Genomic DNA, 26,986 nt, shown 5'->3' with positions numbered 1-26,986 from the left:
ATGTGCCGTCACTGAGTTTTTGATCTTAGCCATTCTGGCAGCAAATGGAAACAGATGCAGAGACCCATAGCTAAACATCAGGTGGCATTTGTGGAGTCTTGTAAAAGAGTGGGGAATTGCATTGAGTGAGATGGAGAAGGTCAAGGACTTTACAAGAAGACCCACAGAGTCAATTAACTTGGGCCTCTGGGGACTCACAGAGACTGAAACACCAACCAAAGAGCAATTCAGGGGCTGGATTTACCCATTTGTAACAGATTCACCACATTTGTAGCAGATGTGCAGCTTGGTCTTCATGTGGGTCCCCTAAGAATTGGAGCAGGGGCTGTCTCTGTCTCTGTTGCCTACGTTGGATCCCCTTTTCCTATCTGGACTGCTGGTTGGGTCTCAGTGGGATAGGCGGTGTTCAGACTTCTCTGAGGAGAAGGAGAGAATAATGTGGGAAATGATTTGGAATGGAAGAAGAGATGAGAGAAAGAGCCACAATTGGGATGCAATGTTAATAAAAATAAATTATGAAAAAAGAGATATTATGCATCTTGATGGTGTCACCAGGCAGGCCTGTGTCTTGCATATTTAGAATCTGACCCGCAACATAAAGGCCTGACATTTGGAGTAATTAGTTCTGTTGTTCTTTTGTTGCTGTCCTGGAGATTAAAAATGAAAGGACTTTTGGTTCTTCTCTTTATTAATTTGATGATTTTTTGATCTAATTTTGTGATTTGGCCTTGAGCCTTCTACCTTATTGTTGTTTATAAGATAGAAAGAAATTACAATTCTTTTGTAGAGTTCCTGCTACCTAATGCTGGCAACTGTGGTCATGGTTCGTGGAGTCCAGACCCCCTCAGCCATCTGTCCATTCTCCAGGCTGTGGTTCTGACTTAAACAACAGGAGGCAAGTGATTAACCAACGCCTTCTGTTGGCTTACAGACCATGACCAAGAACCTTCAACTGCAGGTTTGAGGTCAAAGACGCTATTTAACTTCTAGATGTTTGATGTAAGAAATTCAAACCACAGGGCTGGGAAGATGGCTCAGCAGGTCCAATGTTTGTGGCACAAGCATGGGGGACCAGAGTTTGGGTCTCTACAAGCCAGGTAAATAGCAGCCCATCTGTAATCCGTGCATGAGGAAGGTGGAGTCAGGAAATCTCTGGAGTAAACTGGCTGGCAGTCCAACTGGAAGATGAAACTCTGGGTTTAGTGAAAGAGCCTGTCTCAGTATGTCAGGTGGAGAGTGACTGAGAAAGATAACCACTGTCAACTTTGGGTCTCCAAATGTATTATTTATATATGTGCATACAGCAATACACATGTGTGCACCTCTTCACGTTACCATGTTCACACAAACATACATTACATACACACATATGCAAAAATTTTAATTAATACATAATATTGTGTATACAAGATAAACATGTTAATTAAATTACACTCAAATTCAGTGGGCAGGCTTACACAGAACACGACTTTTGTTGTAAAAAAAAAGTTCTAGTGCAAGAGAATTTTTGTAGCTCATATGTCTTCATTACTTTTCTCATTTCGGAGACAAAATACCTGATAAGAAGCAAATTAAAGGAGCAGCTCCAGATGTGGTGGCAGGAGAGTGAGGTGCTGCTCATTTCTCCTCTCTGTCAGAAAGTATAGGGAAGACTGAAAGGAGAGCAGAGCTATACACCTCAAGATTTGTCTTTCAGGAGCCATTTTTCCAGCTAGGCCCCACTTTCTTAAACTGTACCACTGGTTGGGGACCAAATATTTGAACATGTGAGCCTATGCGAGGTATTTCTCACTCATGGGATAACACTGAGGCCATTATTTTTGGAATATTTTTAAAGTAAGAAATGTAGGCATAATGTTTTTGTGCACTGTGTAAAGGGTATCCTGGTATAATTCAAATGCTGATTTCTCAGCCCTTGGATCTTGTTTTGATCTGGACATGGCATTGTAATGCTATGTCATGGATTTGTATAATCTATAACTGTCTCAAGTTTGTATAAACAATTCTTGCCATTTATTCTGTGTCTTGTCAATAAATGCTGATCACTCAACAGTTGGACAGTCGAGACAATAGGGTGGAACTTCTGCCAGACAGGGGGAAGGGAAGAGAAAGAGAGAGAGAGAGGGAGAGAGAGGGAGAGAGAGGGAGAGAGAGGGAGAGGGAGAGGGAGAGGGAGAGGGAGAGGGAGAGGGAGAGGGAGAGGGAGAGGGAGAGGGAGAGGGAGAGGGAGAGGGAGAGGGAGAGGGAGAGGGAGAGGGAGAAGAGAAAGAAAGACAGACAGAAAGAGACAGAAGACTCTGAAGAAGTCTTGAAGAAGAGGAAGAAGAAGAGTAGTTGTGAGTTGGAGCCAGGAGGAAGGTGTCTGGAAGCAGATTGGCCACAAGGAGGAAAAAGTTTGTCAAAATAATGGAAAGTCTAATTCAAAGCATTTGAGATTGTAGCTGGCAGGTAGCCAGATTAGTTTAGGGGTTAAGATAGATAATTAGACTGCCCAGGTATTGAGGTGAGGCTTTAAAATAAATCTTTGTCTCTCTGTGTGGTTATTGAGAACTAACTAGAATAAAGAAATATGGCCACCATATTAATTCACTATTTATACTCATATTAAAATAACTTGTTTTACAAAGTAAGTCATTTTATGTTAATACAATAACCAAAAGTGACTTATGGAGAAAAAAATTTATTTTGGCTCACATTACAGAGGAATAAGAGTCCATCATGCAGACGGGCGTGGCAGTAGACAGGCAGGACAGCTGGAGTGGGAAGCTGCGCAGTCACACCCTCAACTTCAAGTACGAAACAAACAGAAGTGGAAGAAGGGTGAGATTTTGAATCCTGCCCCTATACCCCCTAAACCTCCTCCAACAATGCCAGCAATTGAAAACCATGCATTTAAATACCAGTCTATGGAGGACACACACCATTCAAACCACCACATCAATCACAAGTTACATGTCCTTCACTCTCTTCAAGACACAAGGCTGCTGTGTATCCAATATATAGGTCACCTCCGACCCCTGACCTAGATAGGAAGTAATGTCTCATTTAGCAATGAAATATGAGTTCAGATAGAATCATCTTTTCCTGCTCTCATCTGTAGCCTCTGGAGAAAAGCAAAGGTCACCTAGCCTTGAAGAAGGAATCTGATGCTTGGTATAACAATGTGGAGAGCTACTGTACAAGGTTATGTGATTAAAAAAAATACATTTGTAGCTTGTTCAGGTTTAAGGGGTTAATTAATAGAGAAGCTATTTCAATATTATGTAGCAGAGCTAGATATGGAAAATGTTAATAATTTACTCTTTCAGAGAACTTTTTAAATAATGTATAGCATTGCATATATTTAAGTGGATATAAAAACAAGAATCTATAAATTAAAATGTAAGGCCAATATCAATGAGAATTTAGAGCAGAGGTATTGTGGCTATGTAGTTATAAAATTGGGCTCCAAATTAGATTCTTCCTGAAAATTAAAAGGAATACTTTTCTTAAATAAATTTATAAGGTCTACATGTCTTATGATGTGTTAAGTTCTGAAGCATGAGGGGAAAAAATCCCTGGAATTAAAATTTGAAATAAATCTATGCCACCACATGCTGTGTGAGGAGCACTGAGTCACCAAGTAAACAGTGCTCTCAATCACTCCCCTAGTAAGCACAGACAGTGAAGTGTATAAGTTTATTGTAAACTACTGGCAGCTCATGTGTGGATAGGATGCAGTAGCTCCATAGTAACAGACTACATACATAGCTTACATAGTTTTAGCTGTAAATAAAATTATATTCTGATGTGGAAACATGTGGGAAATCAAATATATGCCAAACAGTAATAATACGGAATCATATGCACCGGGAGAGAAGAATTAAGCATGTTAGGATTTTCTTTCTTTCCTAAATTATGCAAAAATAATAGTGTTCATTTCTTAGTTTTATTTTGTCTTGATAAAACAGCATCTTAGATTTAAAAAAATGACCCTCAATATTGGGCTTTCTTTAAAGATTTTGAGTGCAGCTCCTGGAGACAGCACAGAGAGCATGAGGAGACGCACAGGCAGCAGGAGAGCATAGGCTTTGGATCACATGAGGTTGAATTCTAGTGCTCTCATTAATTGTTCTTGTGGTGCGTGTGTGTATGTGTGTTTATGCATGTGCATGTGTGTATGTGTGTGTATGTCTGTGTGTGTCTGTGTGTGCATGTGTGTTTATGCATGTGCATATGTGTGCATGTGTGTGTGCGTGTGTGCGTGCGTGCGTGTGTGTGTGTGAATATGAGCACACTCATGTGGAGAACAGAGGTTTCCATTCAGTATCTTCCTCTTCTAGTGATACTGTAGCAGTGGGATTGGAGGCCTACGTTGCCACATATGCCTTTCCATGTGTGGTGGGAATTCATCTAAAAAAAATCTTCAAAATAAAATGAATAGATTAGTGTAAAAAAACTAGAGAAGGTCTATTATATATAAAATAATAGGGATGAAGTGAATGGCTTATTAATATCAGACAAGAAAATTTCAACTGAAATGTGAACAAAGGAAAGTGAAGACATTTTATAAAAGTAAGGTCATCAGTTCATCAAAATGAACCTTAAACTTTTGTTCGACCAAGGCGTTAACAAATATTCTATTTTATAACCCAAAACTTGGTAATATGGATAAACAATAAATAAATTATATTTAGAAATACTTTAACTATAATTGGAACATTACTAACTACAATTAAAATCTCAATACTTTTAATATTTTTCTGGGATCAAAAATAAAGTTCAAAAATGTAAGCTCAGACTTAAAACTACTAACCATCTTGGCCTAAGAGATGTTTATGGGACACCCCACACTTAGAAAACGAATCACAATAGGTTTTATGTTTATTCATTAATGACATCTCAACATATTAAAAAGAACAAAATTCTGAGTAGTATTCTCTGACTAAAGTTAATTTAAGTAGTTTATTTACATTTACGTCGTCCTAATTGGTAGTAACAAATACTCAAAAATATCTGACAATATTTGGAAATTAAATATTATATTTCTAGGTAAGTCATGGGACAAGAGTCACAGGAAATTTTAAAAGCATAATAATAAATGCCGAAATGTGTCAAAACTTATTTTAAAAAGAGCTGAATAAGTTTATAGGATTAAATTCATTGGAGCAAATGATGGTTTTAGAAAAGAAAAAAAAATTAAATCAACAATTTAACCTTTTTCTTTCAGAAATTATGAAAAGGGTAGTAAATATAAAGTAAGAAAAACAACGTAAAAAATAAAGCAGAAAGTAAAGAAAACTGATGTTTAGAAAATTCAGCAAAATCAATGGCTATTGTAAGTTCCTCTTCTGGGTGTTGGATTAAAAACACAGTGCACACAGGCTTCAGTAACAGGAGAAGTGAGGGCATCCTTGGAATGTAGTAAAAAAGAAAACAATCATACAGAACAAATATAGGGGAATTCAAGGAGAAACAGGAAGGCTACACAGATGAATACATTTCACAGTGAAGAGTTTTCTCATCTGATGTGAGAAGATAGCTCAGTGAGTAACTTGACTTTCATTCTGAGGACCCAGTGGTAGGAGAGAACTGACTGAAGTTGTCTCTGTCTCTCTGTCTCTCTGTCGTTTTTGTCTCTCTTTTTCTCTGTCTCTGTCTCTCTCTTTCACACACACACACACACACACACACACACACACACCAAGAAAGATGAGAGACATAATATTATATAGACTGAAGTCATATTTATACATTTAGAGATACACATATTTATATGTTTAAGAACATGTATACATACACACATATATGAAATAACAATGAAATAGAAAGAGGCCATGAATTTTAAGAGAGAAAGTGTACATGGAAGGATTTAGAGGAAAAGAAAGGGAGAAATGATATAACTACATTATCATGTCAAAAGATAAAAGTACTTAAAATAAATGATTACATAAATGCACAAAAAGTAAATCTCTGCATTAAAATGTTCAAGGCTTAGAAAACCTCGGTGGTAAGTTCTAGCAGTTATTAAAACTTATTCATTATAAAATCTTTCAGAAAATTCCATTTTGTGAGACATGACTCACTTTGATACTAAAAGCAGACAAAGTAATATAAATAGAGAAAATTACAGCCTTTACCTTTCTGAATATTAAAAGGAAGGTTAAAAAAGAAAATAAAGCAAAAAAAGTATCAATAACATTATGGGAAACCAAACCTTGTTATATATAAAATGTACTACCAACAGATCATTAAGATAAGAATGTAGACATATGTGTTTATAATAGAAAGTGGGCCACTTTATCAACTATATATCTTTGTATATAATTTTCATTGATGTAGGAAACAAAAGACTTGACAGAGATCAGCGTCTGAATTTTCAAGACAAGAAAGTCTTTGAAAATTAGATTAGAAAGGAAGTTAAGCTAATAGAACAAAAACTTTAAAAAATCTTCAACTATTTTTTATTCGATGGCAAAATTCTGGGAGCGTTTTACCTAAGATCAGGAGCAGAAAGAGAAGACGTGCTGATTTCACCAGCAGGTCCTTGGGACATTCATTGAAAAACATACAAAGTTGTACAAGTACTGAACTTGAAAAAAAAAGTGAGATTCATTTTACTCAGAGATAAAAAATAAAGAAACCATAAATAGATTAATTAATTCAAATCATGTGAAATAAGTGAATTTAAGGTCAGAGAATAGAAAGCTAATTCAAATACATATAGTATGTATTATGGGATAATTCACTTTTATAAGGTGTGTGAGTGAATGCCTGTGTGTGAAGATGTGCATCCTGTGTGTGTCTGATATCTTCAGATACCAGAAGAAGACATCAGATTATCTGGAACTGCAGTTAGAGTTGTGAGCTGCCACGTGGGTGCTGAGAACCAAACCTCAGTTCTCTGCAAGAGCAAGTGCTTCTAACTTCTGAGCCACCTCTCTGATCCTATATTTTCATACATCTGTCAAATAATAAAATGGTTAAAGTTTTAAATGCCATGTAAATAGTGTTTAGCTTTGAAACCATGGTATGTTTAACAATGATGCATCAATCAGCTTGCTGAAATATAAAATGCTTTCTTCTGGTTTTGAGGCCAGTTCCTTCTCTGTAGACCCAGACAATGTGGAATGAAGTAGAAGTTTCTGGTTGGGTCGTGTGATGCAGACTCACATGGTGAGAGTGACTCACATGGTGTTTTGTTAAGGCAAGACCAGTGGGAGGACACGTGATGTTTGAAGAAAGTATAAATAGTAGTCAATGGACAGTGACACACACTTCCGTAGCTAGCTTAGTAAAGGTCTTAAGACTTCATCTTCACTGAGTTTTGCTTCATTGAGAGAGGCATGACAAAGAACTTCTGACTTTCCTACTAATCCTGGTCTGTCCTGCTGACTTGTGCTGATTCGACAGAGACCTGGTGGTTTCTGTTAATTGGTGCCACCACTGCTAATTTGTGTTTGCTATCCTGACACAATTCAACTGGACTGCTACAATAGCCCCAATCCACATCCCCTTTTCCCTGTTTCCCATCTTTCCTTCCCTACCTTCAGATGGGGGCTAAAAGTGAAGGGAGTCAAAGCATTTGAGAACCCTTATTAGGAGTACATTTAAATAATCTAAGCCTACAGTGGCAGTTGCTCTTTTGGCTTCAAGGCCCACTGTGATCTCCAGGTTTAACCCCTCCTTTTCTGATGAATAACTCGAGGCCCAGAGAAACTGTCGCACAGTGGGTATTAAATTGGTTTTGATTCCAGATCCCTCTCCTCATGGGGCCACTCTGTTAAGTTCATATAAAATCCACTTTTCCATATTGGAGCTGCAGAGTAAACAGTGACTTGCAGTTGTTTTTCTGGAATGTATAACAATGGAAAACTAGCACACGTTTGTTCAGCTGTGAGGGTGCATTTGGCTTCTTTATTCTTGCTTTTCTGTTCTGTTTTCTCTTCTAAATGACAGTGACTCCCAGTGACCTTGTCATTTTAGTCAACATTTCCCTAAGAATAATCCAGAGAAGACAATTCACAAGGGATCAAGTTGTACTGTGGTTCTCTGTTATGATTCTCTTGCCTCTGTCTTTTTGTGCTGAAATAGCAGATCTTCAGCACTGCACCAGACGTAAGACACAATTTTGAAAATGCAAATAATTTAAGCAGCATATCAAACTTCTAGATCAAAAGAATACATTATTTTTTGATATTAATTCTAACCAAATGGACATACGAAATCAAAGCATTCAAAAAAAACTTTCAGAAGTCAGGTTTTACCAATATGAATTTTTATTTTTTTATTTTTGACTATGTATATGTGTGTGGTATTGCTTATATATGTATGTATGCATGCTCAGATGTGTTTGTGTGCATGAGGGCCAGATGTTGACATCAGCTGTTCTCCAGGATATTGAGGCAGGGGCTCTTGCTAGGGATTTGAACTCTTGTCCTCATGCTTGATCAGCAAATGCCTTTTTGCTATATCTCCCCATTAACTCCCACAGCTATTTCGTGGCCTATAAAACTAATAAACTGTTTCTAAAATATATATAAAAGTGTTAATAATAGTTGAACAGCTAAAATAGTTTTTAGAAAGAATAAAGAAGAAACTTTTACATTATTTTTGTAACTTTGTAAAAATTACAATGATCAATACGATGTAAATTAACATAACAATAGATAATTTAGATTACTATGACTTGACAAAGTACAAATAAAATGTGTGTATGTATTTGTGTATGATATGCCAGTACAAATGATCAACTGATTTCTGACAAAGTTGTTAAGATGATTTAGTAGGAAAGAATAGATTTTCAGCAAATGTTAGAATACTTGGATAAAAACTCTAAATACAGTAGAGGAATATAACATGTAAGGTTTCATGGCCCCAAACCTAAGAGCTAAAACCACAACGCTTCCAAAAGAAAGCAGGAGAATCCTTTTTGATATAAGTGAGACAAACCATCTAAGAAATAAAATTATAAAGTATAAAATGAGATAGATAAGTTGAACTTCAGCAAAATTTGACCTCTTGCCTTTCAAAAGGAATGGTTTTGAAAAATCATGGGTGAGGAATACTTGAAAGACATTCTATTTAAAATATCTGTCTGATACAGGATGTGTACCCAGAATATACAAATAATACTTTATCTCAATTAGAACTTAAAATTTTTAACTTAATTTAAAAGTGAGGAAATTAGAAAGCAAAACGAGATACAAAAGGAAAAGCATCAAAGTGAGTGTGCTTGATGCCAGACACAGTAGGTCATTCTGTTATCTTAGCAGGCAAGAAACAAAGAAAGACAGGAGAATTGTTGTGAGTTTGTGGTTTATCTGCGTTACAGAGTCAGAGACTGTCAAAAAGCACAAACAAACTATAACTCAGTATTCTTAGAGAAACACACATTAAACTCCAGTAAAATATTCTAAGGCACTAGAACAGCTAATGTTAAAAACACTGAAAATGGTAGGCAGTTTGGATAAGACTAGGTAATTTCTTCAAAAGTCAAATATTTAGTGTATGTGTATATCCAAGAGAAATGAAACTTATCTCCATATCAAGATGTAGACATAAATATACATAATATTTTCATTTATAATAACCCAGAATCAACATTGAGATATTATTCAACAAGAGGAACAGACTACAACATGGATAACTCTCAAGCATAACACTGAGTGATAGAAGCCAGATACAAAGGAATGGTCACAGTGTGATTCCGTGCTGTGGATATGAATACGATGTGCTGTCCAAAGACACATGTGTGGGTAGCTCATTCCCCAGTGTGATGGTATTAGCAGCTTGTATTATTAGAGTTCTGACACAGCAGGACAGCATTAGACTGCAGGGTAGAATGCACTCAAAAGGGATTAAGGCATCTCTTATCAGATCCTGAGTTAGTCCTGTGGACACAGCGTGTTAAAGAATGCATTTGACTCCTTCCTTCTCTGGCTTCCTGTCTTGCTAGGTGACTAGTCCATCCACCTCCCTTCTGCTTTCTCTGTGATGCCACCTATATGAGGTATAAACAAGGTAGTACCCTTGATAAAGTTGACACCATGCTATGTGGATTTTCAGGAATCAAAACTATGACTTAAATAACTTACTTTCTTCATGAGTTTTCTACTGTCAAATGTTTCCCTTCTATAACTAGTAGGCCTGGAGTAATCAAAAGATCAACTGCTGTCTATTGCTACAACAGAAGAATGAAGATCAACCAGAAAAGTAGATTATTTAAAAAAAATGAGATGAATGATTTGACAAAACTAGTGGTTACAAAACTGGGAACTACACAGATTTGACTATGCAGATTAAATTAGTGAATTTGTTATGAGTGTGGATAAAATTAAGCTGGTGTTAAAGAAAGAACCAGAATAAGTGGTTGGTTCCAGTTCTATGCAAAGAAAAGTATGGAGTAGGTCCAAGATACATTTTTGTGCCTTTCAGAAACAAAATGTAGCAAACAATGCTAGGTAGCCGAAGGATAGTGAAGCCAATTTGTAGAGGTATTGATGACTTGTCTGAGGATAACTTTAGGACACAAATGATTACAAAATGAATTGTAACCCACTGGTGAGAGTAAGAATCAATAAATCCCCATTGTCATGAATAGATCAGTGAAATAACCCATCAGCAATAACACAGGGAAAGTACTTAATGGTCAAATACTATCAAAATATAGAAATGATGACATCAAGTATCATCAATGGACAGTAAAACTAGCAAGGAAAGCTTTCACAACAGACAGGAGTATTACACACTGCTAACGTGTTCCCTTTCAGTAGCTCTTAAATATAAAGTTAAACTAGTATTCACAATAGAGAAAACTGGGCACCTTACACGACTGATCACAGACAACTATTGAGACAGGATAGAGGTACCAACAAATTTGGAAGGCTGAGAGATACCATGAAGGAGATGAACTCTGAGCCGTGGTAGGAGGTGGTTGGAATGGATTAGAGGAAGATGACAGTGGAGGTCTTGAGGCAGAAAATTTAACAAGTACAGAGTGATGTGGGATACAAGGATGGCTGTTTTTCAGTTTGCTCTGAATGGCCGAGTAGATGTGAGAGGAAGAGAGGTAAGATATGAAGAAAAAGAAAGGTCAGGATGAACCAAGAAACTCCACAATGACAGTTGTTAAACTTATTTCCCTGCATCTAGAAGATAAAAAAGTTAGAATATACTCAATAGATATGCTCATTGCGACTGAAAAATCTACACTCAGAAGGCAATTTTAAGATTGAAAATGTAAATTTAAGGTTGGCTTTTTATTATATGTTTATTTGGATGGTGTGTGTGTGTGTGTGTGTGTGTGTGTGTGTGTGTAGTAGTAGTAGTAGGCTTGAGTGTGCCACTGCATACATATAAGGTCAGAGGGCATCTTTTAGGAGTTTGTTTTCCTTAAATTGTGGGTTTCTTGTATTGAACTCAGGTTATTAAGCTTATATGCCAGGTGTTAAAATAACTAGCTTCCTTTGGGAAAAACAACAACAACAGTAGCACAGAAGCAACAACAAAACCCAAAACAACACAAAACCTAAAAAAGAAACAGAATCATCTGGGCAAGGACATCTGACTGAACCTTTTGTAAGTACAGTAGTTGGTGAAGCCAGAGACAGATGGAGTCTCCCAAGGGGCAGGGAAATGTGGAAGCAAAATATATATATATATATATGTGTGTGTGTGTGTGTGTGTGTGTGTGTGTGTGTGTGTGTAGTCATCAGTAGTTACAAAACACCAAGAGGAGCAAGAGACGAAGTAACAACTACAAACAAACAAAGCCAGGGCAATGTTGGAGGACAGAGAGAGAACAGGATAGAAAAGCAAAACAAAAAAAAAAAAAAAGAGGAAACAACATAAAAGTCACTTATTACCAGAGTTGAAATTGCCATGAGTAGTACCCACTGCCTGACCTCATCTGCAGCTTTTTCGCAACGTCCTGTGCTGAGGTAAAGAGACACAGCTGGCCCCTTTCCCTATGTTTTTATGGGTCTTCCTCCTACCGCTGGTATCTTAGCTCTTTCTGCTTTAACTACATCTGATACTGTAGATGTTTGTTAAGGGTCTCCAGCTCAGTTTCCTGTTACTAGAAAACAAAGTTAAATCTTTCAATTATATGTGGTACTAACTGCAGCTGGCTGTGACTTATTTTGAAAGAAGGCTGAGGGGAGGGCATGGAAACATCCTTAAAACTTCTAAGAGTCTTCAGTCACATGAAACTTCATGCAGCAGAAAGAACAAGCCTGCTATTTGTTAGAGTGGCATGGCTCCATTTACACCCCTAGATAGCCTGTGGTGTAGGGCTGAGGTTAAAAGTTAAGTCTTCTGATAAAACAGGTGATTCAGACACTGCCCCAGATGGAGGGCACAGCCAGATAGCCTCGCCAGACCACTTCTGGTTTTTACAAGGAGACTAGTTATTCATTTACTTAAAGGGCTTTGTCATTTCTCAACTTTTTTTCTGAATCAGTTTTGCTTAGCAAAGAGCTAATCAGTATACAAATTGTATCAACTCTGTGCTGCCCACGTTTGAGGAACAGAACTTGGAAAATAACACAGTCCAAGACCATAAGGAACTTCCAGTGTAACAAGGGCAGACAGACATCTGCATATGTGTGCTCTGTAGGAAAGAGTGAAACTGAGATCATGGGAGAGACTGGAAAAGAAATCTTATCTCAATGTGTTCCGGTACAGCCTCAAAAAGCGCATCTGATAGCTAAGTTTGGGTTGTAATGGCAAAGCGCCTTTGAAGATAAGAGGCACTATGCATTTGAGCATAATCTCAGCTAAGAGAGCAAATGCAGGAGACAGAAAGAAGAACCAATATCTGAGGCAGGATAAATTCCATTTCCTTTTGCCCCCTTCCCAAGGAAAAGAAAAAAGGAGTTTGTTAAAAATATGGTCATTGCACAGAGAGGCTCCAATACTCTGGTGGTCTGTGAAAAGATTGAGACTTCAAGTTTGAATTGTTTATACACAAAGAAAGCTCTGGAAAAGTCAGACATCATATATTTAACAGTCACCTAAGTAGCACTTACTCTGTACAAGGCACTGCTCCAAGTGACTTATAAATAATAGCGTGGTGCCCTTAATAAACCCGGGAAGCTTTATTATTCCCATTTTGCAGCTAAAAATCGAGACATAAGAGGTTAAATAATTTGCCTGAGTCATATTTGTCTTTTTATTTTATTGAAAGGCCTCAAGGGTAATACAGCCTAAAATGCAGGGAACAGGGAGAATTTAACTCACTCTGATAATACTTCAGGTGCTTGGGTCCCCAGGAACAGAACATTGATCTTGTCTGCTCTGCTTTTCCACCCACATCTGTGCAAGCTATGATTTTTTTTTGATTATTTCTGAATTTCCTCAAAGCACTGCTTACACACTTGACAAGTGGGGTTCCCTACCCTATCTCACTCTTCAGGTGTCTGATGTTTTAGGGCGCCTTCTAAACTCTTTTGTCTTTTGTATCTTTAGTCTATTAGTGCTGCTTGTGAGTTTTCTCCAACACTAGCTGAGGTTCTTGATTCTCTTCGGGACTGTCTGAGCCTCCATGCTAGCACAGGGAAATATGATGATTCTCTGAGGATCTTCTTCCTGTGTGGTTATTTGGAAAAGACACAACTTCTGCCAGTCAGTATTTCTTTCCTGAGACTATACAAGCATGGTGATGACAAGCTCATCTGTGCTGTGGTGGTTTGAATGGTGGTGGCCCTCAAAAGCTCATATATTTTGGTTACCAGTTGGTCGAACTCATTGGGAAGGATTAAGAGGTGTGGACCTGTTGGAGAAAGTGTGTCACTTGGATGGTGTTTGAGGTTTTAAAAGCTCACAGCACCCCCCAGTTAGCTCTCTCTCTCTCTCTCTCTCTCTCTCTCTCTCTCTCTCTCTCTGTCTCATGAATGATTATTGTCTCAACATGTAGGCTTTCAGCCACTGCTTCAGTGTGAGACCTGCCTGTTGCTATGCTCCCCATCATGATGGTTATAAACTCAGACTTTGAGACTATGACCTTCAATAAACTATCTACTACAAGTTGCTTTGGTCATGGTGTCTTATCATGGCAATAAGAAAAGTAACTCCTGATCACAGAATGTATAGGATGAAGTCTCGGTGCTGATTCATTGTCAAGTGTGTATGAGCCATACATTGACATTTTTCCACCAGTGTTCTGATTGTGGTGCTTGGGCAGGAATAGTAGCCAATGTCTTCTATACTATATGTACCCCATTGCTAAAACCCAAGGTGGCCCTTAAATTGGTTTAAAGACTTGGTGGCCCATATAAGAAGTCAAGGATTATCACTTTTGAAGCAGCTGAGAACTCTGGGGTCTAATGTTCCATAATGCCTGCAGCCCTTCTAACTGATACCTCTTCTGCTTCAGTTTTCTGTATAAATGTAGAATTCTCTCAAATCTGTCTTTTGCCAGGGTAGATAAAGGAAATAGACCTTTTTGCTTGAATGGTATAACCTCTTTATCTCTGTCCATGCCTTTCGCCAGATCTTCTTGCTATATTTATGTGAAAGTGGTTGAAATGAATCATATTCTAGAAATGTAATGATCATGGACTAATGAATTCAAGAAAGGATAAGTGTGGACAGTGAACTGTTCTATGCATAATCACGAAATTCCAAGTGGAAGACTGAAAATAACAATAAGCCCTTGGCCTTTTAGCCTCTGCCTTCTCAGTGCAGCTCACCTGCATGTACCACCACAACCAGTGAGACTAGAGTTACACTTCTCCACAGTTCTGGTGGGACTTTCACTATTAACAAAGGGCCACTACTATTTGAAAGTCACTGGAATCCATTATTTTCAGGAAACTCCCTGGGCAATTCAGTATTTTAAACAATTATTTAAGAGCATATGACAAATTGTGTTAGGAGCCAAGAGGCAAGAAAAGCCAAGCTGCTTTGAAACAGAGCCTCAGAGAGCTGCTGCATTGTAGCTACAGAACTACTGCCCTTTTTCCTGATAGGAAATAGATTTGTTAGAAACAGTGTTTGGAACAGAAAAGAGAGGTGGTTCTGAGACTATCAAACAAACAACAAAACCAGCTACCCCCCCCAAAAGATTTCCACTTCATTTGCACAAAGGTAGTTTATGAGCAAATGTATGTTCTATGCACAGGTGCTTCTTGAATATGTCTGCTGATTTCATCTGTCTGTTTGGGAGTTATTCTGTTCCTTTAAGCTTTCATGTCACCTCGTCATTGCTCTCTAGTAAAGTGCGGCTCTCTCTCCTAATTTCATCCTTTCAGCCAGTACTGCAAGCTACCTTTGCAACTCTATCTCTTAGGCGGAGTGTTGTTGTACATCTGCAGCACTGAACTCCTGGCTGCTCTTCAGCATTTGTGCCTCTTCTTGTTCCACATTTGGTTTTAATATCCCTGTCCCACTTCTGTCTCTTCCATTTTTCTCCATTAAAATCATACCCGATCTTGAAGGATTCAAAGACCTTCATTTCCCCCAGCCTTAAGTCGGACGGATCCTTTTCATCTCTATGCATACGTAGCTGCACTTCCTTTACAGTTTCTTTTCTCCTTTCCTTTATTTTCCTTTTTTCTTTTCTTCTTGTTACAAGGTGAGATAAGTAACATAAAGACTAAGGGACTTGGCCAGAGCTGGAGTTCAAAGTAGACATGCAATTGTTCATCTCAGCAGAAATGGTTTTCCTGCGGCCAGTTCTGACATCTACATGATTAGTTTTATTTAAAAAGAGTTACATACATTGAATTGAGGACAAAACTATATTCATAATAGAAGCTGATAACGGGAATAAGCTTGTGGGTTCCAAGGCAAAAGTCCCCATTCTCTGTTGAATAAAAAGGAAGAAAAAGTCCAGTCTAGGTCTGGAAGTCTAGAAGTGTATTAAGTGTCCTGCATCCATAGAGACTTTAAGAACAGAGTCAGAGAAGGCAGATTTCTATTTATTGCCTTTGTTGTCTTGGAAGAGCAGACTGCCGAAACGACAGCAGCCATGCAGAGCATAGCATCTGCAATCTCTAACAGGTTTCAGATTTCCAAAAATGACTTGAAAAATCACATCTCAGCAAGCCAGAGGGGTAAAAGGGAGCTGCTGATGGAGAATCAGTGAGTCTCACACGCTCTTGAGATGCTGTGACAAAAACACACAACACAACAATCACAAGGTCTGCAATGTTTCATTTTCCTCTTCATGACAGTCATTACTCTTGTGATGTCTTTCAGAGACTTGAGCAAAGAACACAAGCTGGAAAAATCAATACAGCAAATGGCAAACATGCCAAGGGTGTGGATTACAATGGGAACTGAGTTAGTGAGAACATGGTGTTTGGGTAACATTGTGCCTGCGTTGGCAAACTTCAATCTGTTACATTTTGTATCTAAAATATAAGGAAACACACAGATGTAGTGAGAACGGCACAGATACAATTAGAACAGGCAGTTTGTGGATGAAAATCAGACACCTCTGACTAAACTTGGCCCATGCCACCATTCACAAATGACACCGTGAATGCTTCAGAATGGAGGACAACTGCCATCCAGGTATCTTATCTCCTAGGAGTCTGTCTGTTGCTTCGTGTTGTCTCTCCTCAATTCCTTTCCGTTTATGTGACTGTGACTGTTAAATCCTCTAGTCTGCATATTTGCTTTGCTTGTATTAGTACCATAGAAGAAGAAATGGACAACACAATTATACTCATATGGCTACTGTGACGGAATTCAACCTTGTATCTTAAGGAAATGCCGATGCCCAAGGTGACTGGTGGTGGTCTCCAGAGGCTGTTATGTCACTTCAGTCTTTGCATGAAGCCTTAGTAGACTCATGATTTGAGAATAGAAAAAAGACGTAAGTTGTAGACTCACTATGTATACATACAACATATTTACATCCACAGACGACCTTAAAGATTATTGCTTCGTTTGTTTTTATTGCAAAGGTCAGCACCTAGACTTTCTTTAAATTATGAATACTTAGAAATGGAAGACTTTCTTTCTCTCCTTAAACAAATGGCTCCAGAGCATGTATGATTAGGAAGCATGAGCAGGCGCTGGTTAACCATCAACCAGAAATTCTGGGCATCCCAACTGAGCATTTGCATGGAATCCTGGGAAAGCGTTAGAAATTTAGTATTGCAGTTATATGTTTAAAATAACTTCAGAGTTGATCTATAATGAGCACACTTCTAGGTTTAAGCAAATATAGCAATTGGTTTTTCATTTTTTAAAGGGGCCTATTTTGTGTAGCTGAATATAAATGAAAAAATTTAAATGCTCTCTTCCAAGGCCGTTTAATTTTGAGCAGACTTTGAGTGAAGAAGTAAAACCGAATCTCAAAGATGCTTCTTCTGTGGTAACATAGATCCTGGAGTACAGCCTCAGAGCTGTTTGGCTGTAGCTTCACATTCAGAAGGGCCAGCCAACGAGGCACATAGACTGCTTCAGAGAGAGCAGCCTAAACAAGTACCAGTTCTCAGGCCAAATTCCCCATGTCAGAAGCCCTGTGTAAATCCCCAAGTTTCTGTAGTAAGAAGTATGTCCCTTTATTTAGTTTTGTTGCATGTTATCATGAAATGTGAGGGAGTGGCAAAAACATAGTCAAAGATACCCATGTGACACTGGCTAGAGCAGGCATAGGGCCTGGCTGGAGTGTGTTTCTGGGTTAGAAATGTGACCTAATGCATGGAGTCTGTCACTCCCAAAGAGGAGGAAACTGTGCAGTGTTCTGGTGATGATGGCAGGTTGCCATCCCAAAAGAATTGCACAATCAGCTTCTAAGACATGCTGCATTGTTTTTCTTTTCTCTCCTTAGCAGTCAGTAAGCCACACTAGAGGGCAGGCTAACCTAGACCTTTATTTCCCCCCACCAAGAACAAGAGTTTGCTCCCTGTGTTTGATATAAGGCATTATAGAAATAGAAGCCTACAGTTGAAAAATATTGTGGCACTCTACTATCAGCAATGGAGACTGGGCTTTGTGTGATATGTCTATTTTACTCGGTCCTTGGAGCATGTAAGGACAGCTTCGCTTTAAGTAAAGCATAAAGAAAACTAAACCCACAAAAGGCAATAAAAATAATGAATAACACGTGGTTATTAATTTGAATCAATTAATATTATATAATCAGAAATCAATATTATCAGACTAAATTAATATTATTAGAAAATGGGTATTTCTTGACCAGTAACATCTTCTGCATAGGAACAGGAAATACAGGAGACATTATCATTGTGGTGCAAGTCAGACGCACAATGCTGGTTTGTATCTAATATCCTGCTTTTATTTCCTTATCTTCTGTGTGGTTATCAAGCACTTGAGGAATTGAGAATATAAACTGTATAAAGTGGGTTGTCTCAGGAACAAGGTTAAAATTCTTCCTGCTGGGCTTGCTCCATACCACCTCAGATTCCTCAGCCCTCACAAGGATTTTAGGATGTAGTAGAGGGTCACATAAAATTTCCAAACTAAACACTGGGCATACATATTGTTAAAACGTTGGTTGATAGCCACAACTGGCTGCTTACTACTGTCCTTTGAAAATATTCATGTAGAAGATTAGCCTATTCTCCATCTGTCAGGTGCTAGTCCAGCTTCTCCACAGACATGGAGACAACAGGATATACAGAACAGTCAATTTCTCAAAGAGGATTGTTGCATGCAATTCTGCAGTCTGAGAAGTTTTCAGATCTGTAGTTATAGCCAAATGTAGTAGCACATTTCAGTAATCCCGGCATTTGGGAAGCCAAGGCAGGAGGATTATCAAAACTTTCAAAATGGCATGAGGTACACAGGAAGACATTTTCTTACGCATAAAGAGACAAAAATGAAATCAAAACAAGAAACAAACAACTTGTAACCTGCAGGCTGGAGTCAGTGGCATGGTTTTATATCTGAGTATAAAGACTTAAAAACCATGAAAGGTGAGGATATAGTATCATATCTGAGTCAGAGTCTGAGAGAAGCAACTGATGCTGCAGCTTATAAACAGGTCAGGTGCTCTGGAGCGTTTCTCGTTCACCCATCCAGGCCTTCAGTAGACCAGGTGAATCTTCTCTGAATACTGCTTTATTGCTTTTCAGGGTCACCAGATCCAAATGTTGATTTCATCCAGAAAGAACCTCCCGGATACAACTAAAATAATGTTTCCCCCCAAATCTGAGCACCTCGAGGCCCAGTGTCACAAAAATCCAATCATTACAGTTACTCTTTTGCTCTGTAATCACTTTTATGCTTTAAAGAATGGAAAAAATCCCTCTCTGCAAGCATCATCTCACTTGGTCCCCACTTGCAACCTGTGAGCTAGGATGTATGTGTTAAGGTCATCACTGGAGCTTACTGTGGTCAGGAGAAATTGTTTAAACCAAGGGCAATCTTCAAGTGTCTTATGAAAATGAAATATAGATAGATTTCATAATTTGAGCAATATGAAATTTATATTATTTTTCCAACTCTTAGTCATAGGCATATATATATATATATATATATATATATATATATATATTGCACATTCATTTCAAAGTCTAAACAATGATAGCTACAACAACAAGTCCCCAGAGATGGCTAGTCTGGGCAACGAAATGAAAATTCCTCTGACTAATCTGTTCATGTGAAAGTGGTACACAGTGTATCTCTGGTGGGCTTGGTACATTAGGATAAATGTAACATGAGCTCAGTGATGGTAGAGGCCATCGTGAACAAGACATGAGTAAGCATGTCCTCACAATTAATAATAACGGAGCCACAAGCACATCACATACTGGGACACTCCTCTCCCTCTCATGACTCATTTGTCAGGGATTTCCTTTGTTTGTTACTTTTTTTCAAATAGCATTTCCTCTCTCCAAATAAGATACTCTAGCCCTTTGGGTTGATCGGATACATTTGTTTGATGACCAGGACATCTGGAGCTTTTAAATATTGAGCATCCTAGTGATGGTGGAAGTGACAAAAGATGGACCAAGAAAGAGATCAGAATAAAGGAGTGCTATGCCAGAGATATTTTTGTTCTTTTGTTCTCATGTTTATAAGCCCAACAGATCAAATATTTAAAATTTTAACTTTCCTTTATTCTTCAAGAATTCAGTGGAGTAAGACAAGACCTAAAGTTGGTATATATTAAAAGTATCATGTATAAACAAAATTGTCCTAGAAAATATTTTTAAAATTATTTTTATTTTGTGTATATGAGTGTGTATGACTGCTTGTATGTTTATGCATCATATGACTATCTGGTTCCCATGGAATTCAGAAGAGGGCATAAATTTACCTAGAAATGAAGTTGTAGATGGTTATGAGCTGCTAGGTGGGTGCTAAGAACCAAACCCAGGTCCTCTGTAGACCAGCCAAGTCCCCTGGTAGAGCAGTCAGTGATTTTACCTTCTCTCTTGTCCCTCTTTAAGATCTGAAGCTATTCTTGAACTGTTGCATAAGCCCTCCTTAGCAATGTGCATATATGATAATAAAAATATATGTACAAAATTTAGAAACAAAATATTTTGAAAGCCAAGGTGGGCCTTGGTACTGTCTGATGTGAGGATGTGTCAACCACGGTTACCTGAGTATTTCCTTGTCCTCTTTACTCACCTCTCAGCTCATGTTTGCTGAGTAAAATAGTGTCTGGGGTTACAAGGCATTTTTCTTCCACTAGACTTTTTTTCTTTTACATAACCTCAGACAATAATTAAGCTACAATGATAGCATAAAATTCCCCAATGGTAGATTTTAATATTTGCCTTATTCTTTCTTGATTTCTCATTCCTGTGGTTTTGAGTATATTTATAAACAATGTGTGTTCTTGTTTGTGTGTGTATCATATTTGTCTGAGAGTGGTCCAATCAGTGATTCCCTAAATGACCTGTTTTTTTTTTTTTTTTTTTTTTTTTTTTAAAGAATCTTAGCAACAGTGAAGAACAAAATCCTTTTTTGGTACATGGCTAGTAAGGATGCTATTTGGGTTTACTTATGAAAATCTTCACTAAACCAAAATAAAATCTTCTTTTTCTAATTTACATTACTAATGTGCTATTACACTCTCTTAGCTTTTTTTAAACATACAGATGTGAATGGCATGTATGATCTCATGAATAATTCAAAGACCCACTGTGAGTTCTTGTCCCTGGATTCTATTGTTCCCTAGCCAAAGAAGATGACTTTCAGTTTTGCTGGATCTGGAAGATCTTCACAGGCAATATTATTGTTATTAATGCTGCTGCAAGTGATTATTGTGATTACAATTTTTTTTTACCAGCAATTACTAAGATCTTGCATTGTATAGTCTTCAAACATCAAGACACATCTCACACATTTCAAAATGTAAGTCACTACATCATAATATGTGTTTGGCTGTGGGGTTGCTGCCTTGTGCAGAGTTAAATGGTTTTCATGTTTTGGAGCTTTGCAGTGACTCAATATGTAGATTATACTCTCTTTAGCAATATGTTCCAGGTCATAGAAAACCATAAAACTTGTGAGAACATAGTAGAGAACCCCCAAGGAAGATAGACCAGTCAATTCAAACTGACATCTTCTGAATACCACCTTTCAGCTGCAGTAGTGTTTGTGGTATGATTTGAGCGTGGTTTCCAAATTGTAGCAAATTTGACTAATCCCTTAGATTGCCATTGTTTGCAAAACAGACTGATTTACTTAAGTTAGCCATCTCATCCCTCAAAAAGCTTTCTTCTTTCCTGTGTGTCAGAAATGAGACCATTTCACAGTTTATGGGAAGCCATTGTTTCAAGGGAGCGTCTAGGGAAGGCCGGGGAGCCAGCTATTTGCATTTATTGCTTATGTTGTGTGGACTTAGGGCACAGAAATAAACAGACTTCAAACAAATACTTGTAGTTAGACAAAAATGACTCTTTTGAATATTGCACAGGGCCAGCATGCTGTGTGATCAGACTTATAATAAAGTACATGATAGTAGAAAATGCATGTTCTGCTTCTGGATCTATGGAGTACCAGTGTTGAACCCTCACAGCCTTGGGTGAGTTACCCATGGGATCGAGGAGAGGAAGAATCCACCATTCATGAAGTTTTTTTTTCTAAGGCAAAACAACTTAGCAAGTTCTGTCAGGTCTTCTGCACACTGGCCATTACTATTTGGGGACATCAGTACACAAGGCGACTGAGTGATGTGTCGGATTTCAAAAGCTTGGCAAGTGGATGAGCATGAGCTACCGTGGTTATGGCTATGGGTTTAGCATGAAGATGCTGAGGTTCAAATCTTCCATCCTGGCTCTGTAACATATTGAATGCATATCCTAAAGCAAGTCAGTAATAAGTGTCTATTATTTAGCTATATTTAAAATTGTTATACTCTATAAAGGTTTCACTTCTGTTTATGCATTTTCTGTAACCTACAGCTAAGGTAGCATACAGATCTGCTTATATTAGTGCAAATTTTAACTCCTTCTGGACCCTGAGCTTGTAGTTCAGATGTCTGCAAACATGAACTTCTCTGTGAGCGCTGACACATGGCCTCTCCCACTCACTTATCAGCAGCATGTTCACTCAAACCCTTTTTCACTTTAGGCTTGTTATTTTTGATGGAAAGTTGTATAATCCATTTTGTTTTTTTATATAATAAGAATATTATTGAGATTTAAGAGTGCTACTAGAGTCCAGCAATCACACTTTTATAGTATTATAAATCTCTGTCTTCCACATGCCTTGAATATTGTTCCTAGCAACAGAGATCATGTTAAAGGAGCATATTACCATTTTAATACCCACAGGTGTTTCAGTCTTAAACCTCTTTCTTGCCCACATTGCCACACTCATCCTGAACTGAAATAAATGCATATTAATTTTAGTGTTATTTTATTTCTGCAGGTGTGTCTTAATTCCAGAGTTCACTTAAGCCTGTCTAGACCTTAAATGCCACCAAATCTCTTAAGCACACACTTAGATTTTTTATTGTTTTTGTTGCATTCTTTATTATTCGAATTAATGAATGCAGTTTTTTTTTTTCTTAAATAAAGCTTATAACTAACCCGAAAGACTGGATTTGAATGTGCCATTTTGGTCTGCAGAGTAAATGGAGATTTAATTATAGATACTTAATTGCTTATTATGAACCTGATTAACTAGGACTGAGTAAGGCTTTCTGCACTGTTTTCCCTGTAAATCAACCCCCAGAGCTCATCATAGACTAGCTCCTTGCCTAGACTATTTTTACTACCAACCTGTCAATCATCACTGACTGGGGTTTTTGTAAAACATACTTATGCTTGACAATAGTATATACAATATACCTACTGTACTTATATATGAAAGATATTTTAAAAACAAATGTTAACTTTAAGAGAAATGAATTCCTGAGCTAGGTGAGACGATTCAGAGAAACTACCACTTGAGTTTTGAAATCAGAAAAGTCAAAAACTCGACTAAAATATGTAATAAATTTCTAGTATATAATTATATTTATTGTCACTGAAGTAAAATATAAAACGTGCTGTGTTTTCTTAGAGTCCTTAGTTGTGCTAGAACACACAACCATGAATCATAACCAAAAATGATTAAAATTTAGACATACTCATTTTACATTATTTTGATGAAAAATTATGGAAACATTTTATCTCATATACATTTGGTGAACTGATTTTAATCACAAAGGTTTTTTTTTTTTTTTCCCTTGAAATATATTTATTTATATAATATATTTATTATATAAATAATTTATATAATATAATATTAATTTATTTATAAATATATTTAACCCATAGTGTAAAATAAAATAAAATGTTTATGTGATCTTACTGGCTGGAAATGTTAACCATTTAATAAATATGACTCCTGATTTTATAAATGACCCTTTATATCTCCTTGGCTATCATGTAGTGATGGCATTCAATTCTGCTGTGCGGGCTCTACATATACCTCAGTTTCCTTTATTAAGAATTGTTTCTCCATTTCCTACATCTACCTCCTGATGACTAAGAATCTCTGGGGACCTTAACTCCCATTCAGTAAAGAATGCCTCCTCTTCTCCATCTTGCCATTGAATACCATTTGCTTGGGCAGTGAACTCTCAAGGCTGGAGGATGGAGCAGTTGTCTTGCAAGCCAATTGTTTCAGAAAGAGTTGCTGCAGTGGTTCTCATGTCAAGCCTGGATAAACGTGGTACTGTGCTTTCATGGTGACCTGCTAACACCAGGCGTCCTTGCCTTCTACCCTACCCAGTGCTACCCTGGGGCTGACGGTTCTGTGGCAGGGTTCCAGATGACCTAGGCAGTGGTGTGGCATTTTGTTTAAACAGCATCTGTATGCAAGTCGCTTCCCTCTTTAGTGCTGAACCATGTTGAGGACTTCAGGGACGTGCAGCTTCCATCCCACTGTGTCTACACTGTGGGTCCCTGCTGGACGGGTGAGTTTACTTTAGGGCTCTTAATTCCCTTTCCTTATTCATGCCCTTTGACAGAAGTATTGGGTTTACACTATTAGGTTTCAGTAATAGAACCTTGTTAGAAACTAATGGCTTTTAATCCATCTTTTATATTGAAACTTCAAGATATCAGTTCTGTTTTCTGATCTATTCATGGTGATTTTTTTTTCATTGAAGAAGTTATTTTCATGAATATGCTGTGGTTTGTGAACTATTCCATTTATAAAATTAAATTAGTTTGGCTTCAGATGTGGTCAAGATTATATTTAAAATGAGGTGGTGGATAGCAATTTAATGGGTATAATCTTCATTTCAAATCACTCCCATTGAAATATCTGAGTTTTCATAACTGAATACAATTTATATTATTTTGTGAAAAGTTAAGAATCTTGGTAATCACGGAACATGATGAGAATTAATGAATATAACATTGTAGTTATTACTGAAGCATTTCATATCCGATCTTTAGTTATTGTTTTCTTTCTTACTTGCTTGAAGATGGCCAAAAATAAACAGCATTGACAACAGTATTTCAGGTGTATTTTTTGACCTTTGGGTGTCCGGAATATATGATAAACTTTGAAAACAGTTCTTTATTCCATGTGGACTTCTGGGGACAAATCCAAATCAGTAAATAGACTTTATAGACCCAGTTGGCATATAGAGGAAATTATAGGTACAAGGATATGTTCTAAGGCTTTCTGAGTGTGGTAGGCTAGGGATGAGCAGTGAATTACAGATTGGTGATGTCACCGTGAATTAGGGTAAACAGAAACATTTTCTCCTCATGAATCACTCCAGGAGATAGATGGATGAAGGGTTGTGGGTTTCCACCTCCCACCTGGAGGCAGGATGGAAGCGGGGAAGTTGACTGCACTAACCCCATGCTGTCATTAGGCGGGTATCAGGCTGGAGGGACACTGCTCTGGGTGTGGGGAAGGGCAGTCTGGGTCCCGGGAACAGCCAGAACTGGTTCAGTGCTCCTGGAGGCCTCCAAGGAGGCCGGGGCCATCTGGTTCTCAGGTTCTGGGACATCCAAGCGCTGCTGGATGCACGGAAGAGCTGAGAACAGAGTGGAGGCCTGGGGAAAAACGGGGAGGGGAGCTCCGGCTGGTCCAGCAGGGAGACTCTTTGGCTTGTCAGCAGCAGGTTTGAGCTTGGCTGGGAGCGCAGAGAGGCCTTCTAAGGGAGATTAGATGGTGGCTAAATAGACAAAGGACTACAGGGCTCCCCATGGGTAAAAAGAGGCAGTCCATGGCTTTAAGGGGTTTATTGTCATGGCAGAAAGTGGATGAGTAAAACCATACCCCACTTCTGAGGGTGGGCCTGCGGTTAAATATCTTTTGCAGGGAGGAGTGTCTGGGAAGGAGAATTTATTGGCTAAGTCTTTCAGGCCTTTAAGTACCTCATTAAAATGGAGATCCGTCTTGAGTCTACAATGTTATCAAGGCCAGTCAGTGGCCAACACAAGTGAATCAGGATTCAGGTCAGCATGTTTTGTTAAACTGAAACATCAAAATGTATATGCTTTATTTCTCTTAACTAGTACATTTGCAAAGGCTTCCGTGGCTGATGCTGAGGAAAGGGAGCACCACACAGTCTATTCTGTCAGAGATTATTTGGGAAGATGGGTGGAGGCCATACGTTGGAGGTGTTGGCAAAGGGCAGAGGTCAGCTTTCACTGCCTCTTGTCCTCCTTGATGGATTCGGCATCATGGACTCAGTCATGAAAACTATCTGCAGCTCACACTTCTTCAACTTTGTGTCCTTGGATGCAATTTACTTGATTACTCTTGAGTCCCTGACAGCTCAAGAAAATTTAACACATCAAAGCCATAACTAAGGGAGTGGAATTTCTCATCTATCATAGGATGGGCCTCGAGTGGTTGTTTAGCTCAATGCTTTTGTTTTAGGGCAATAATCACAGTTACTGATAACAACAGTGATTATGACAGTCAAGATTTATGCTTTATGCTATGTAAGTAACGAGGATTATTTCATTTAATCCCCCTGGCAATCTTGTGAGGTAGAGACTCTCATCCCTCTTCAAAAAGAGAAAACAAGCACATCAAATAATTCTTAAATATAAAGAGAATCATAGTCTTAGCAGTCTGGCTATAAAGACAAAGGCTTACCTACTGCACTGTACTGCTTTTAGTGTGTGTGCATGTGGGAGGCATGTGTGCATGTATGTGCATGTATGTAATCCCTGTGTGTGCACAGTGGTTCCTGTAATATGCATGAATGCACTCCATGTGTATGTACACATGTCTAAGTGTAGTACAGGTGTGTACATGACTATATATATATATATGTGTGTGTGCGTACATGTGTGTATGTGAGGAACATGTGTGTGTGTGAGTACACATCTTATGTGATGCACATATATGTGCATGAGTGCATATCTGTGTGTGCATGTGTGCATGTGTGTAGGACAAAGTTCAAGCTGGTGCATCATTCTGTGAGAGCTGTCTACTTTATTTTAATTTTAATTTTATTTTAACTAAAATAATATTTACGTGTATGGATGTTTTTAATGCATGCATGTATGTGTACCACATGTGTGAAGAGTATCTGCAGAGATCAGAAGAACATATTAGATCCTCTAGAACTAGAGTTTCTGATGTTTGTTAGATGCCATGTGGG

Source organism: Arvicanthis niloticus, chromosome 29, assembly GCF_011762505.2.
Source record: "Arvicanthis niloticus isolate mArvNil1 chromosome 29, mArvNil1.pat.X, whole genome shotgun sequence".
NCBI lineage: Eukaryota > Metazoa > Chordata > Mammalia > Rodentia > Muridae > Arvicanthis > Arvicanthis niloticus.
Note: the sequence above shows the minus strand (reverse complement) of the source record.